The 17,464-nt window shown below is 44.5% G+C and overlaps 1 protein-coding gene across 4 annotated transcripts in view; it reads left to right on the top strand.

The window, feature by feature from the left end:
* ITGA9 (integrin subunit alpha 9) overlaps positions 1–17,464 on the top strand; it is a 353,990-nt gene that overhangs the window by 218,661 nt on the left and 117,865 nt on the right. The window lies entirely within an intron of this gene.

The raw sequence follows: 17,464 nt of genomic DNA, 5'->3' as shown, positions 1-17,464 counted from the left end.
TTTATTGAATGAGATATGCTGGGGTACCTGGATGGCTCAGTGTTTGAGCATCTGCCTTTGGCTCAGGTCGTAATTCCAGGGTTCTGGGATCGAGTCTCACATCGAGCTTCCTGCAAGGAGCCTGCTTCTCCCTCTGCCTATGTCTCTGTCTTTCTCTCTGTGTCTCTCATGAGTAAATAAATAAAATCTTTTTTAAAAAATGAGAAATGCTGAGGAATAACTGGGGCCTATGCCAACTACTTGTACATGATACGTAGCCTGCCATGGTAGCCCCCCTACACACAAGCACAAACTTTATAATGCATTCACTTACTCAGAGGGTATATATTGGTCACCTACTCCAGACCAAGATTATATGCTGAAGGGGAGGAGGGAAAAAAGCAAGACTACAAGACAAAGCATGTAAGTTGCCTTTTTAAACCAAAAATCAAGACTTGGGTCTTACCAAGGGGATTACATGAGTGTGCATACATGGATGTGTACCTTCATAATGTCAAAAATAGAACTAGTGTTAAACTGAACATATTTTTATATTTAATAGCCTTTACTTAAAAAATAAAATTACATGAAAAATAATGAAAAACTTGGTAAATAAAATGAGTACTGGGTATTCTCTGTAAGTGATGAGTCACTAAATTCTACTCCAGAAACTAAGATTATGCTATTTGTTAACTAGAATTAAAAAAAAAAAAAGACTTGGTAAATATATAACAGTTAAGTATATGAGCCAGCTTTGGTGACCCCTGTTTGTTTGGATTTAGTAATGCCTGTTGATTTTTTTTTTCATTTACTTATTATTTGCTGAAGTATTAGAAGTTTTGGTTTGGGGATGTTGACTTTTTAAAATCCAAGATATATAATGGTTCAAATATGTGATATGTGTGATGAATAATATCAGAGTTTAGAGAGTGAGGAAACTAATGTACTCCCCAAACAATGTAGGGCTAGGCCCTGAGTGTTGCAGATCGGGCAGGGAGAGGACCAGCCCAAAGGTCTGCAGTCCCCGTGAAGCCCGGTGGGGTAATCGGAATTTTATCAGGTAGACAGTGAGGGGCCATCTGTGTTCTTCCCTGAGGATTGAGAAAATAGAGAAAGGACAGAAGCTGGTGTGACATGCTGGAGGAAGAGCCAAGAAAGAGCAAATAGGCCAGGGACACCAGAAGGTAAGATTCAGTCTTGGGATTGGCAGAAGGAAAGAGACCAGTGAGTAAGCAGGGGGAGGATCATGATAACGACGTCTCTTAGAAGTTGTGTGAAGGAAAGCTTAGTTTGTTCTTTCAGAGGAGTGCTGTGAATTCCAAATGAAACTTGGCCTCCTAGTTGGCTTTGGGGGCAGAAAAGCACCAGGTCAGCTTTTGTGGCATTCCACGGCTTATTCTTTACGACAAAAGGCATAGAGGGCTCATAAGTTTGTTTTACTTGTAAAGTGAACCTTCCAGTTTCTATCTACCTTTACCATAGAAAGGCAGCGTCTTTCTCACAAGGGCTTCTCTCTTCTCACTTTCAAGGCAAACTGCTCAAGATGGCGCCAGACGATAAAAATGATCCAGCCTCTAGCCGGATAGAGTGGGAAAGATTAGACACTTACATGTTTATATACCTTTATATTTGTGGGAGGGCCCTGGCCTGTTCTCAGATGGAAGTTTCCACACAGAAACTGCATCTGTACGTATGAACAAAACAAGATGTGTTCAGTGGAGCTGGGAAGACCCATGGAAGCAGATTTCAAACATCCTGCCTTCACTCTGCCACTGCTCTCACTCAGGGCAGGAACTGATTTTCATTGTGTTCTGCTTTCTCCGGTGTCTCTCGTCAACTTAATAGTAGCCTCGAGTAAAATGCAGCCCTTAGATGTTTGTAGTCATTTGGCCCGGCCATTAAGATGATGAATGTACTCGCTTCTTGCCCTTGTAAGGGAGCCCTGAGGGTGGATATCGATACTCAGAAAATAATAAGTCTTTTCCGCCCCTTTTCTGTTTTTAATCCAGCGCCCCAAGCACCCTGGTGACTTTACCTTGAACTTCCTGCATCATGCCAGGCAGAGAAACCTCACCTGGCTCCAAGCCCATCTGAGGCTCTGACACAGTGGCAAGCTCTTTCTCTCTTGTCTTCCCTTGTTGGTCTTCCCCATCCTGCTCATCAGAGGTCAACCCCACGCTCCCTAGCCTTTCCCATTTCTGAGCTATTTCTGGCGGCGCTGATCTTCCTCCTGGAGCAGACAAGAGTGGGTGGTGGGCCAGGAGCAGGTACCCTGAGGCCAGGTTCTGGGTCCTTCACCTGGATTGCCCGTGGCCATTGCAGTCAGAGAGACTGTAACCTCCCAGTGAAGCCCTGCCTGAGAGCCAGGCTGCCCCCCAAAACACAGTGTTGGTGGGCAGTGAGGAGGTGGTAGAGAAACCTAGATCCCCATTTCCAATCACCGCATGGCCTCGGCATTCCGGCTGGGCTCACTTTTCACATATATGAAAAGTTGCATTTGTATATTCACTGTGTTTGGAAGGAAGGCCACATTTTGCTTTAGAAATGTCAACAGAGCTATAGCTACAACAAGGATCAATTAAGAAGGACGCTTCCCAGAACTGCAGGACCTGGGTAAATCTATTTGGTGGGGGGAAAGCAGGGGGTAGTTTAGAAAAAAAGGTGTTAAATCTCTGAAATTTTTTTGTTGTTTCTAATGCGCTGCAAAACAGCAATTTAATAATTTCCTCTTTTAAGGGGAAAAGAGGAGTCTTGGATTTTAAATCTTTTTCATAAAGCAGCACCACACCTCTTAAAAGGAGAGCGATGAAGATGGACTGCTAAGCCAAGGCAAACAAGAAAACACAAAAAAGATCAAGGAGAACCTGGGTGTCTTAGGCTGAGTTTCCCCGAAGCAGATGCAGAGGGGGCAGGGAAGCAGGACGGGGCAGGGTGTGGTCTCAGGGTGGCCTCGGCCCGATCCTGCAGGGGAGCTCTGAGGTGGGAGTCACAACTCAGCGAGGTCCATCTGAAGGTCAGCATGATGGGCTTTTGCTCCCTGGTAGCACCAGTGATTGGTTATAAGCCACCTACCGAGGAATAAAAGTTCTAGCACTTTCTGCCCTCTGTGGGTGAGGTGGGGACACAGTGGTCTAGTAGGCTGAGGGGAAGCCTCCAAAGAAGACCCCTGGGTGCTGGCTCTTGGAAGAAGACACATACTGGAGTCAGGAGGTGGGCCCCTCAGGGGCCCAAGGGAATCTGGTGGGATCCTGGAAGTGTTTGTTCTAGTAGGGTTGCCGTCTGCTGGTGTTCTTTGTGTTGTGAAGTCTGGGTTATGAGCTTATTGACAAAGATCCAGCTCGTGAAAAGTGCGTGTGGTATTCTCAGGTGATAGTGTGAATTGCACACAGGATATTTCTGGCAGCATCGGAATTAGGGAACCAGCAACTGTAGAGGCTCTTGGAATTTAACAGAGGATGTGAATGCACAGCCACATCCCATGACGCTCCAGCCTCCCAGAACTGTCATTCTGTCCCTTTGAGGCCAGACTTACCAGTAGCATCACTGCTTCCTGACAGCCTCTGGCATTGTTCTTATCTAGGCACTTGAGTGTAACTAGCCGGCCAGTCCTCTTCCCTAAGTAAGTGGATTAAACAACTGATTTCAAAAGTAGTTAGGAATATGTTTGGCTGCATGTAAAAGAAAGGCCAACTTTTAGCAGCTGATCCTAACCCATTGGATTTTTGAACCATTTTGACTTTTCTTTCATAATAATAAACGTAAAAATGGACAGTCCAGGACTGGTAGGCAATTGCATGATGCCATCAGGAAACCTAGTTCTTTGGTCTTTGCACTCAGCCTTTTTTCATACATGTTGTCTCTTGGTTTCCACTTCCAGAGCCGCAGCTATGTTCCTGGCAGTAAGAAAAGGAAAGCTAACAGCCTGCTCTCTTTTATTTATTTATTTTTTTCAAATCTGGTATCGTTAACATGCAGTGTTATATTAGTGTCAGGTGTACAGTATAGTGATTCATCTGTACTCAGTGCTCATCACCTACTCTGCCCATCCAGCCACCCACCTCCCCTCGGTTATCATCAGTTTCTTCTCTAAAGTTAAGAGTCTGTTGTTTGGTCTGTATCCCTTTTCTTCTTTAATTTGTTCATTTGTTTTGTTTCTTAAATTCCACATGTGAGTGAAATCATATGGTAGTTGTCTTTCTCTAACTCACTTATCTTGCTTTGCATTATATTCTCTAGATCTATCCATATGGTTGCAAACGGAAAAATATTCTTTTTTGTGGCTGAGTCATATTTTATGTGTATAGCACCTCTTTCTCCATCTATTGATGGACACTTGGGCTGCTTCCATAATTTGGCTGTTGTAAATAATCCTGCTATAAAAACAGAGGTGCATATATATTTTTAAATTAATGTATTTCTATTCTTTGGGTAAATACCCACTAGTGGAATTACTACATCATAGGGTAGTTATATTTTTAATTTTTTGAGGAACTTCCATACTGTTTTCCACAGTGGCTGCAGTTTACATTCCCACCAACAGTGCAGGAGAGCTCCTTTTTCTCCACATCTTTGCCAATACTTATTGTTTCTTGTGGTTTTGATTTTAGACATTCTGACAGGTGTGAGATGATATCTCATTGTGGTTTGATTAGCATTTCCCTGAGATTAGTGATGTTGGACATCTTTTCATGTGTCTGTTGGCCATATGTATGTCTTTTTTGGAAAAATGTCTGTTCATGTCCATTTTTTAAATGGATTATTTGAAGTTTTTTGGTGGTGAGTTGTATAAGATCTTTATATATTTTGGATAGTAACTCTCTATCAGATATATCATTTGCAAATATCGTCTCCCGTTCAGCAGGTTGTCTTTTAGTTTTTTTATTGTTTCCTTTGCTGTGCAAAGCTTTTTATTTTGAAGTAGTCCCAACAGTTAATTTTTGCTTTTGTTTCCCTTGACTTCGGAGACATATCTAGAAAAATGTTGCTTTGACCAATGACAAAGAAATTACTGCCTGGGCTCTCTTCTAGGATCTTGATGGTTTCAGGTCTCATATTTAGGTCCTTAATCCATTTTGATTTTATTTTATATGGTGTAAGAAAGTGGTTCAGTTTCATTCTTTTGCATGTAGTTGTCCAGTTAGGCCTGCCCCCTTTTAGATAGCTTTCCTGGAACCTCACTTGGCATTTTCCATGTACCTCTCATTGGCTAGAACCATGTCACCTGACCACCCCTGGCCACAGTGGAGGCTAAGAGATGAGTTTTCTGAGCTGGGCACATCGCCGCCCCAAACACAGTCAGGTTCTGCCAGTGGGGAGGAAGGGGAGAGTGGTGTTTGAGAGGCATCAGTGGAGTCAGCCATAGCAGAAACCTGAGAGAGGGTGTTTGCAAGTATGTGTCTCTGAGAAATAGGGGGAAAAGAAAAGAGGGACGGAGAGAGAATGAATCACAGACAAACAGGCAAATGACCAGCACAATCACCATCTCATCTTCCTTTTCCTAGGGCTCTTCCAGGCTCTGCATTACTGCATTTAGGATATATTAAAGTCATCATCAAGAATACCTATTGGGGGCAGCCTGGGTGGCTCAGCGGTTTAGCGCTGCCTTTGGCCCAGGGTGTGACCCGGGATCGAGTCCCACGTCGGGCTCCCTGCATGGAGCCTGCTTCTCCCTCTGCCTCATGTCTCTGCCTCTGTGTGTGTATGTGTGTCTCTCATAAATAAATAAAATCTTTAAAAAAAACAAAAGAAAGAATACCTATTGGGAAGATCTGGTTTGGCCCTGGCCAGGTGTCACAGAGCACCCAGAGCGAACCAGCAGGTGATATGACTCAGTTCCATCTTATCAAGCAGTGCCCAGTGAAATCCACTCCAGTAGATGTCAGATCCTGATAATGTATCAGATAATCTTTACCTGTCTGCCTTATCTGTCTTCATTGACATATGCATTTCTTATTTGGACAAAATGAAGCCACTCCAATGACAACGTTGGTAGATTTGGATTTGGGGGCCTCCCACGAAAATGCTGCCACAGCTCTCTGTCCAAGCCAACCTGCACTAGAAAAGCCAGCATTCAGTACCCCTGTCCTCCTAACCATTTGGTGTACATATTTCCAGTCCCTTCTTCACTGTTCTATTTCTGTTTTTGTGCTGTGTCTAGTTTGGCATCTTCCTTCTTCTAAAATATGGAGCCCAGGCCCAAACTGCTGTCCAGTGAGCCTACCACAGAATTAGCATTGCCCCAGTTCTAAACATGGTATTTCTGTGAATGTGGCAGCCACAGCACAATTATATTCATTTGTGATGCATTTACTCTATTTTTCTTCTTGTCTTTTTATGCTATTTGGAAGTTTAGTTGTGTCATTTATAGGCTTGCTACTTAAAATATGGTCACAGACTGACAGCATGGCACCATCTAGTCAATTAGCTTGTTGGAAATGCAGAATCTCAGGGTGCCTGGGTAGTTTAGCCAATTAAGCATCTGCCTTCGGCTCAGGTTGTGTTTCCAGGGTCCTAGGATCAAGCCTCCCATCATGCCCTGCATCAGGCTCAGTGGGAAGTCTGCTTCTCCCTCTGTCTCTCCCCTTGCTTCTACTCTCTCTATCTCTCGCTCGCTCTTACTCTCTCAAATAAATAAAATCTTTTTTAAAAGGAAAAGAAAAGAAAGGAAGGACAGGCATACTCTCAGACCTTACCACCCCCGGACCCTGCTGAATCAGGGTCTGCATTTAACAAGATCCCTGGGTATTTGTACACACAGCAAAATTTGACATTGGTCATAGCTCCTGACTTTAGGTCATCTAACTTGGTAACCTATCAAGACATCAATAAGAACCCTTAAATGCACTTGGAGTAATGGGCCTGGTAGGGCTCCAGGTGTGATGTCCTATAGGTAAACATGGAGCCACTTGCTGGGTGGACTAGGAGAGAAGTAGATATTTCTGTAGCATCCTTCAGGCACTCTACTGGGTGCTTATTTCATTGAATCCTCACCACAGCCCTGTGTGATGGGTGCTCCTATTCCCAATGTATAGATGAAGGAAGAGAAACTCACAAGATGAAAGAAACATGATCATTTTATGCTCAAGACTCATAAAGGTTAACAAGACTGAGATTGCACTAGAAAGTGACTGAGCTGGTGCTAACATCACCTTCTGGCCCAGATTTCATTGTCTTATCTGCCAGGAAATCTCTCAGATGCTTTGCCAACAATGTGGTTGGCTAACCAGGGAAATCAGTCTCTGCCTCTGTGGTTAGAGGTAATGCTGTTTCTCCCTAGCATTAACTGTTCAAATGGCAGCCATTTAGGGGCTGCCCATGCAGGAGGCAATGAGGTGGGCTCTTCGCTCAAGGAGAAGAAGCTAACTGGTACATGTGCTGTAGCAAACAGAGAAGTCCAAAATCAAGGATCTTGAGGGATCCAAAGAAAGTCTCAAGACAGTTTATAGTGGTCAGGGAGGTGCCTTTCCTGGGGTGAGAAAGTCAAACCGTGAGCATAGCTGCTCATGGACTAAAATTGAGATGAGGAAAAGGAAAAAAGTCCCCTGGGCCAAAGAGTGGGCTATGCTTGAAATCAACTGTGTTGTTGCCAGGTAATAGCAAGACAAGTAGGACTCCAGCTGGCTAAATCCAGTCTTCTTTCTGGACCAATCACAACTAGTAGCACAGTTATTCACCAACCTTTTATGTCCTTTTTTTGTTTTTAGTCTTAAATAGCCTGTTTTAATTGAGATGTAATTTACATAGTGTAAAATGCACACATCTTAACTATAATCTATAATCTTTATATATATCTATTCCCATCTAGCCACCACCCACATCAAGAATGAGAACATTTCTAGCAGTACAGGAAGATGTCTGAAATGGGATCCTAGTCCCTCCAAACCTTCCATTTGCAGGAAATACCAACTCCCTTCCTCTTGCCCCTGCTCCTTTCTCTCACCTCTACATCTGTTCCACCAATGGCCTATTGTCTAGACCTACAGAATATATCCATAACCCAACCACTTTGCACCATCCCTCCTGCTCCCGTCCTGGCCCAAGTTGCTACCGTATTTTGCCTGATTATTGACTGCAGTTGCTTCCTCCATAATTAGTCTCCCTGCTTCTACCCTTGCACCTCTACACTCCTTTGCCGGAACCCTCCAATGGCTTCCCATCTCACTGTAAACTTCATTCTTTGCAATACCTGTAAGACTCTATAGGGTCAGAACCAGTTAGTTGCTGCCTCTCTGAACACATTTCCTTTGACTCTTGCCCTTGCCATCTCCAGTGTAGCCACCGTGACCTCCTTTGCTGTTCCTTGCAACACACCAAGCTTGTTCCTGCCTCAGGGCCTTTGCACAGGCTCTTCTGTCAGATATCCATATGGCCCAGTCCCTCAATCCCTTCCCATCGTGCCTCAAATGTCACCTGATTAGAAATACCCTACTGTTCCAAACACCCCCATACCCTGATTTTTTCCATAGAACTTATTACTATCTGATGTACTATTTGTTTTGCTGATTACCTTAGCCTTCCCACTGGACTATAAGTTCCATATAGTATGGAATGACTTTTTATTCATCAGTTCATCCCTAACACCTACAGCAGTACCTGGGATATAGTCAGTTGTCAGTATTGTTACATGAATAAATGAATGGGTGGCAAATGGGTATATAGAAAGAAGAAAGATATTTTTTTATGTACTTTATGGCTACTATGTCAGTTATCATTAAATTTTATACTGCCCTAGTACTTTTTAAGTACTAAATCCTCTTTTTAAAAACTTGGTGGCAAAAAAATAAAATAAATAAAATAAAAACTTGGTGGCTTGGAGAGGTATGCTAGCTTCTTATCTCCCTGGAAAGGCAAACCACAAAGAGTCAGAGAACTGGAGCAATGCTACCCCCACCTGGCGAGAGAGTCTTGCTGTGTAGGATCAGGCCTGACCTGATGAGCGAGTTTGGTCCTTTGGTGCCGAAAGTCACCATCGGTGCTAAGGGATCCATGTAGTATCTGTGCCCTGCGCCCCCTCATTTGAGGCCAGCATCGTTTTCCTGCCAGAGCAGTTCTCTGTCCGTGAGTTTCTGCCCTTGGTTTGCAGGCCCTGGATAGGCCTGGGAACGTGACAGTCCCACGGGCTTGAAAATCATCTATGCTATGGGTTCTTTCACGTGCCTTCATTAAGTTTCCCCAGAAGTAAACCCTGAGACAAGAATTCAGATGCAAGGTATTTATTTACAGCAGTGAGGGTGGGACCCAGGGGGTGAGAGAAAAGAAAGCAGCAGATGAAGGATAGGTTCTCAAGCTAGGTATACTGTGGGCCACTGGGTCCCCTCCCACTGGGGAGTTCTGGGCCCATTGATGAGGCATCTCAGAGCTAGCAGCCCAAGGAGTGAGGGCTGGGGCCTTATCCACACTCTCCACAGTCACTGTTGAGGACTGCTCGAACACTTCTCGCTTGCCTTGCATAGAGGCCACAGTGCCTCTGTCACTGAAGAAAGCCCTCCAGTGAAAACCTGCAGGCACCCCAGCTGGAGAGAGACAGAGACAGAGACGTGGACCAAGGTCTGCTCTGATTGCCTCCACTCCAACAAGAAAGAAGTCTCACAGCCAAGGCTGGCCTCCGACTCCTCAACTGCTGGCCCCATTTCTTTCTAGTGCTCACTAAGATAGAGGGAAGGAGATGGAACAGCAGTCCACAGGCTGTAGAATTTAAGGAGGTTGGAGCAATTATAGGCCTCACATAGCCCGGGGTATCTGGAAGCATTGGCGTCACACTGATAGACACGAGGCAGGCCGCCTCTGCTTTCAGGGAACTTCCAGAGTCTGTGGGGCAGGTAATATGGCCTCACATGCATGTGGTCCACCAGAGGTATGGCTCAGGATCCAGGGTGGGCTTTTGGCAGGCGAAAGAGTGAGTTATTTGGTGCTTGAGGGGCCTAATTTTACCAAAGACTGCCACTATACATGAGCCACCAACAGGGCGTACCTGGTGGGAGCGTAGAAGTACCTGTGATGGGGGTGGCGGGGGGCGGGCGGCTGGTGATGGTGGCAGGGAACGATGACACAGAGTCATTATAATCACCCACTGGTGCCTCTCAGTAACCCATTTTAAAAGGAGAAAACTGAGGCTGCAAAAGGATTAGGTTGTCCCAGGAAGCAGCACAGCTGGGATCTGAGCCCAGTCTGCCTGGAGACCAAGGCTGTGTTTTGTCCACGATGCTCATGCTTCTCCCAAGTGAGAAGCCTTTACCTCCCTTTACCTGCGGGGGGGGGGGGGGGGGGGGGCTGTGACAGCGACAGCTCCACAGGGGTCCCTGTACATGGTAGGGTGGTTAGAGCTGTGCATTGAAAGGTCTCCACCGAGGTTTTAGTTTTCCCCAGAAAAAGTGAAAGATGGACCCGGGGAGCCCCCAGCCTTTGACTGGAGAGCTCTGTTCCCTTTGCACTTGGCTCACCCCAGCAGGCAGACACAGCTCTCCGAAGCTTTTCCAAGGGGGAATGCAGAAAACTGGAGCTGCTGGTACCTGGGGCTGAGCAGATGATGGTCCTGGCAAGAGAGATGGGGCTGAATTGGGGAGGGTGGGAGCTGCCACAGAACACCTTGCTGGGAGGTCAGCTGCAGGAGAGGAGTGGCCAGCACTCCTCCTAAAGATGCCATGTTCCTGAAAGTCACACTGGGAAATGCATCATGGCAGGGTGCCTCCTTGGCCACGCATCTCCTTAATGAAAGCCCAGCCCTCCTCTGAACAGAGGTGTGAGAATTCCTTAGATATCCACTGAGCACCTCAGTGGAGTCTGGAGAGGCCCAGGACTCAGAGATGGGGCAGGTGTCAGCTCTGCCTCTGGAAAGTGCACAGCAGAGCTTGGCGTTGGGGTAAGAAGGGTCCTGTCGCTGCCCAAGCCTAGGAGGGGTGTCAGTTCAGCTTAGCAGAAAGATCTGCTGTGATCCTTCAGCACAGTGATGACTGCTAGGAATTGTTGGCATATGTCTCAAATTTCCTCTTATATTTTTATGTTATTATTTATGCATTTGAATATATATTACATAAGAGGACATATGGAGTATTTTATGCATATCATACCAGAAATACTAATCCTTCGCCAATAACATTTGTCCCTGATTTGTCCTTTGTTTTTTTAACCTTATGACAATTAGCCCAACAGAAGTCTTAAACTCTTACATAATCAAATTCATTCATCTTGTTCTTTATGCATAGTTTCTGACTTTAGTGTTGGCTTAAAATTCCTCCCCATCTCCAGATATCTACCCAAAATGTATCCATACTTCCTAGTTTCATTTTCTCTTCACATTTAAATTTCCAGTCCATCTTTGGGGGAATTTACCTTGGTGTAAGAAGAAAAATGTACAGATCCAACTTTTTTTTTCTCCAAATAGTACAATGTCTCCAAAAGATTTATTAAACACCCATCACCCACTCACACTGCCTCTGACTTGATGTCACCATCTTCTTCATATTCTGAATTCCCATTACATTTGCATCTGTTTCTGGGTTTCTGAGTTTCTGTGTTCTGCCTCCTGACCTGTCTACCTCAAGGTCAGACCGATGAAGCTTTAATTGCTGAAGCTTCCTATGACAGCTTAACATCTGGAAGAGACAGTGTCTCCCTTAGCACTCGACTTCTTCAACTTCTGCCGCCAAATGTCACATGCTTATTTTTTCAGTCATTCCTTTAAGTTCAGAAAAATTCCATTGCAATGTGATTGGAATTACTTTAAATATGTACTTTAATTTTGGAAGAACATACACATTTTTTCAGTTTTCAGGTTTCTCATCCAAGAATCTACTCTGTCCATTTACTCTTCCTTTCTGTCCCTCAGAAGGATATCATCATTTCCTCCACAGAGGTCCCACCTGTTCATGTTATTCCTGGATTCTTGCTGTTGTAAATATTACATTTTTTAGAAAACCTATTCTACTTTTTAGAAAATTTCCATGATCTCTTTTTAACTGGCTCTTACATATATACAAAGAAAAAGAAGCTTTCAAGTTTGGCGTAAGTTTAACTAATGATTTTATTGAACTTGGACCTTAGCTTTTGAGCAAGGACCTTAGCTTTTTCTCTCATCCCAGCCTGTTTTAGGTAGAAATCATAATCTTTGCAAATAATGATTTTACCCCTCCTTTTTAATGTTAAAATTTCACTTCTTCCTCTAGAGGAGTACCCTGCCTCTCACTCGGTGTTGAACAGCAGTGGGCATAGTGAGCATCCTTCTCATTCTCAACTGTAATGGGTCATCATGGTGGTTATAGACCTGAGTTCTGTTTTATTAATGATATTAAGGAAGTGCATTAATGTGGATGAGCACTGACATCTTGTCAAATATACTTTAAGTCTCTTTGTAAGATTCTTGCAAACTTGAAGAGCTCTTATGCATGTCAAGGAATGGTCACTTCTATTAGTGTGATACCTAATATCCAAGTCACTTACTTTCAAGCAACTACCATTTTACAAATACTCACATAGTACTTACATGACTTGTAAGTCAGAAAATGGATTTCAGTGGTTTAAGTTGAACCATATGAAGTTGAAACTATTGTAGCTCAAAGATAGCCAAATATTGGCAATGTCAGGTGGTTCAGCCTAATAGATTTTCTCATTTAGCTCTGAACGCAAGCTAAATACTTGAACTTTTTCTTAAATCTCAGACTCTCTTAAATGCTTTCAGTAACTTAACAAACTCATGATTCACCAGTCAGTGGACTAACACTGACACCCAACTACATACGTGCTGTTATCAGAAATTGAAATTTATTATCTCTAGTCTGATTCTAATTTTGGCTTCAGTTCTGATTTCTTCCTGGAGCTGCACTTGCATGGATGTTCCCAGAAGGGTTAGGGCCACCTGCTGAGGCCTGAGGCGTGGACTGGCACTGCTGATTTGGGATCCAGGGACATGAGGATGCAACTCTGGTCCATGATCCAGTTGTTCCATGTAGCCAAAACTATTGTTGTGACACCTGGTCCCCTCCAGCCCTTCTTGCCATTTTTGTCCCTCCACCTACACACACACTCCTCCTTGGTTTTCTTTCAACACCCAGGTACTGTGACTCTTGTATTGAAGACTGACCTCAGGTCACAGGCGCCGCTTTACCTGTAGTCATGAAGAGGTGCAAGTGCCTCGATCTGGGCAGCCCTTGGCTGTGACTGTGCGGTACCAATTTACAAATGCCCAGCACCCCCAGATCAGGACAGCTGTGAGGTAACTCACTCCAGAGCCCCTCTGTGGGATCAGGAGAGGCCACCCTCTGCTGGAGTTGGCCTGAGCTCACACCTTTGCCTGACTCCCACCACCACCTAGATCCCCTTTCCTGCCTTCTCCACTTTCTTATTGGTTCCCTGGGAGCACATTTTTTTAATGCATCTTTCAATCCAGAATACTCATCTCAGGCTCTCCTTCTGGTACCCAGACCTACAGCAGATGGGCCCCTTTTTCTATAAATAGGCTTTGTTCATCACAGCAGACACTTCTCAAACTACTGATCTGACCAATCAGTTATGTTTTGTTTTGTTCCCCTGTGACCACAGACTCTTCTCTCAAATGACCCATTTGGAGTATCTTATCTTTGTAACACAACCTAATATAAATCTACTTTATAAGTATTTGTTTTGAGTGATTACTTGTTCTGAGGGAGGCCCCTTCCAAGTCAGTAAGATTTAAAGGTTTTGATCAACTTGGGTCACTGAGATGACAACGTTTTTTGTTTTTTTTAATTACTATTCTTAAAATATTGGCCTCTGAAACTATTCATGTTGCTTCTCTTTTTTTTGCCTTTTCATAGATCAAATGTACTTTAAAAGCTCCCACCTCTCCTTGATCATCACTATGTCATTGGACTCCATTTGCTAATATTTGATTTAGTACTGTTGTTTCTGTATTCCTAAACAAGCTTTGTCTGTAGTTTTCTTTCTTGTGTGGTCTCTGTCAAATTGGTGTCAGGCTTTTGCAAGCATTCACAAAAATAAGCAGGAAGTTTACATTCTTTCCCTGTACTCTGGGAATGCACATGGCACGGTCACGGCCACCACAGCGGGCAGCACAATGTGTGTGACCATGCTCTGGACTTCACTTTTATTAATATATTTAAGCCTCACACTCACTGTGGTGAGGCATGTCAAGTTATAAGCTGAGTTTTCCTGATAAGGAAACTGAGACTTAGCAAGGCTAAGGAGGAGCCATAGCTGGTAAGTGGCGGAGTGAGAATTCAGGCACAAACAGGCCACTCCAGGGAGCTGAAATGCATCTTCTTTGCATCAAGAGGCTTGTTTACACGTCCAGTGCAGTGTGCTGGCTGCTCACATGGCTCTGGAGCTGTTACCCTCTGGAGGGCCAGGTGCTTCGTGAATGAGTCTTTCTCATGAGCTCATCTCCAGTTTTTTGTACAAGAGGTAATGGGCAAGGAAACATTAATGAATTTGCAGAGACAGCTGCAGTTGGTCTGAACAAGGCTCTCTTCAGCCTCCTAAGGATATTGGCACACAGACCCAGCTCCTGACCAGTTCCTCCTGGAGTTAGCTTTCCTGTGGTGCCTGCATGTCTCCACACTGGACCCTGGAAAACTGGCAGGAGCCTCACCCTTGGGTTTTCCTCTCTGAAATTAATTTGTCCTCATGTGAACTCAACATAAAAGGGAAGATCACACATGAAAGCTTTGCCCTTAAATGGGATTGGAGAGGTGGAAATAGCACCGTCCTCCCTACTTTGACCTTTACCTGTTGAGCATTTGACAGCTGGAAGAGGACACGCTGGTGGCTTTGTGCTCTTGGCACAGTGAGTCTGGCAAACCAGGAGGTTATTGAATGATTGATTATATCATATAACAAGTGGAATGCTATGACACATTCTAATTTCCTGATGTATGTGTACATTGAAGTGATGCAGGGTCGTAGAGACAGCTATGATTTTCATGAGATAAAAGCCTCTAGTTTTGTTCTGTTTTACTGTAAATAACCAAAGGCTGGTTCTCCTAACACCGAGGCTGAGTGAATAACATAGAGCCCTCGTTTTCATCATTTAGAATGAGACTTGGGAGGTAACCATTAACCTATATCCTAAAGGTCTATAGGGATTAATTCTCCTACCAGTAAATAACTCACAAACGGGAAACGTGGTGCTTAGAATGGCATAAAGGGCACCTAGCTGAGTCATGACTAGGATCATGGTGCCATCCATTTTCTCAGTGAATAAAATTCCTGTGTTTAACGTGGATCAGGAGTAGATGATGCATGAGCCAGCCAGACATAAGCCCTACCTTCAGTTGCTTACGGTCCATCAGGGAAACAGTTCTACATGCAGTGGATTGACACCATGGTGAGTGTATCGCACTTGGGTGTCATGGCAGGTTTCTTGGGGTACTGTGGGAAGTTTCTGGGAAGATGGGGGAATGAGTCAGCCCAGGAGGTTCTAGCAGGGGCCACAGGTATGTTCAGCCCCACAGCTAGATGTCCCTGTGTGAGCGGCAGGGAGGGAGATTGTGTGAGCATTTCAGCTTTTTAGTGTTGGAATTCCTTATTGTTGGAGCCTCCAAATAGATTTATAAAATGCCATAAAAATGCTTATTCACTTATTTATTATAAAGCTCTCATTTCTGAAGAAGTAAGGATCTGCTTTTATTATTTTTCCTTACTTTAGGATATTAGCCCCCCCCCCCAAAAAAAAACAACAAAAGCTATCCTTAATGAAAGTAGAAGCTTTTCAGTTGAGCCCAGAATTGTCATCATAAAAGAATCATTCACACATTTGGTTGGCATTGATGGTTATCAGCCAGCTGATGGATCCAAGCTCTACAGCTGACCCTTGTCATAGAAGGAGGGAAACTCAAGCCCTAACAGACCTAAGACATTACGTTTCCCAGGTGGGACGAGCCCCTGGGAAAGGAAATGGTGTATTGAATGTCACAAGGCCACATGCATATCGATTTTTTGGTTCTTGTCTTGGAAAACCAAAGCTAGGTTTAGAGAAGTTCCTTCCTTCTCCAGCTTCTCTGAAAGTGGAGCTTGGTGCAGGAGGATGCTGAGGCTCCCCGGTCTGGTTTCCCAGCTCATCATTACCATATATGGTCCCTGAAGCATCCTACCTGCGCTCCTTATCAGCTCCCGACCAGTCCCAGTGTGCAATATTAGTTTTGACTTTGGGAAATAAGGCCTCTTTTACTTTGCTGGAAGTATACAGCAACCATTTTATTTTGCTTGTGCTTCATGAATTAATTGGGCAATGAGGGGAAAGAGTATGCACATTGAGCATATAGGCTTTTTTAAAGCCACTACCCACCCAGCTTTCTAGAACCTGCCTTGCTCTTTGGGAAGAAAGGAGTGTGTTCTAGCAAGGCCAAGTCCAATGAGGACTTTGAGATGGAAGCAGCAGAAAATGAAAAGGTTGCAGTTTCCATATGGTGGGCTTGACATTTGGGGTAGAATGGAAATGAAGGATGGAGGCCAGGCCAGAGGAAGTTTGGTTTTGCAGAACAAGAACCCAGGCAGGTTAATTTCTTACATTCTTGCTCTTCTCCCCACTGCACACATACTGGCCTGCTCCAGAAGAACCACATGTCTTTGCATATCTTGCCCACGAACCCTTTCGGGATGGCTTTTCCCTGTGAGCTCCTTCTGGAAATCTTCCTTAAGGCCTCGGTTGGACTACTGGGCTTTTTGGTTCACCTTTTTCCCAAAGCAATGCTTTTAAGGCCACTCCTTCCTCTAAGATCTACCAACCACAGGCAAATGGTGTCTGCCATTTTCCAAGCCTGAAATGAGGATGTAAATGCAGGTGGTTTATTGCATCAGGGTCCAGAAAACAGGAAGAAGGGAAGAAAAACCCATATGAGTGTGTATGTGTGTGTGTGTGTGTGTGTTCAGGTCACCACTGGTAGTATCCGCACCTTTGAGAAATGTAAAGAAAGTCATGCAGGAAGTTCCATGAGAGGACACTGAGGCTGGGCATTCATTCACTAGTGCCCACTCCCAGTCAGTTGAGGTCTGTCTCCAAAGGAATAGATTGTCCTGCCCTGGCAAGGGTGCAGGTGAGTGTGAGTGCCCATTGGAACTGTCTGCTGTGCCAGAGTTGAAATCAGAGTTAGGCCAAGAGCGAATGACACAGGGCATCTGAGGCATATGTACACCCATTTCTAACCCCAGTCCCAACCCAAGCTGTCAGAAACTGAGTTCAGCCCCTAATTGCCTTCTGCCATTTGAGCAAAAGCATTGGTCAGCTCTCCTCCTGGCCCAAATCCGTTTTCTGACATTTTCCATGAGCCCACAGGGAAGACAGTCTGCATTCTTTTTCTTTTTTTAAGATTTTATTTATTCATTCACGAGAGACAGAGAGAGAGGGGTAGAGACATAGGCGGAGGGAGAAGCAGACTCCCCGCAGGGAGCCTGATATGGGACTCACTCCAAGGACCCCAGGGTCACACCCTGAGCTGAAGGCAGATGCTCAACCACTGAACCACCCAGGCATCCAGACAGTCTGCATTCTAAGTCG

The sequence above is a fragment of the Canis lupus genome, chromosome 22 (assembly GCF_048164855.1).
Source record: "Canis lupus baileyi chromosome 22, mCanLup2.hap1, whole genome shotgun sequence".
Taxonomy (NCBI): domain Eukaryota; kingdom Metazoa; phylum Chordata; class Mammalia; order Carnivora; family Canidae; genus Canis; species Canis lupus.
The sequence above is the reverse complement of the archived record's forward strand: the minus strand, read 5'-3'. Positions and strand labels throughout refer to the sequence as shown.